Below are 239 nucleotides of genomic sequence, written 5' to 3'. Positions count from 1 at the left end.
AACATTTTGTAAATATACTGACTAGATACACATGAGGGGAAAAAATGTGAATGGAAGAGTATGCCATCCCTGCCAAGGTCTCTATCCTTCCGGCAATGCTCTGTGGTCGGACGGATGGCCCAGCCAGTGTGGGAAGGCCCCTTAGTGGAGTTGTGGTTCAGTGCCTTTTGTGGCCCATCAAGTTTTAGAGTATGGGAAATATTTTACTTTTAAAAATAACAGTCATTTCTTTTATCTTG

This window comes from Penaeus monodon, chromosome 27 (assembly GCF_015228065.2).
Source record: "Penaeus monodon isolate SGIC_2016 chromosome 27, NSTDA_Pmon_1, whole genome shotgun sequence".
Classification (NCBI taxonomy): domain Eukaryota; kingdom Metazoa; phylum Arthropoda; class Malacostraca; order Decapoda; family Penaeidae; genus Penaeus; species Penaeus monodon.
The sequence above is the reverse complement of the archived record's forward strand: the minus strand, read 5'-3'. Positions refer to the sequence as shown.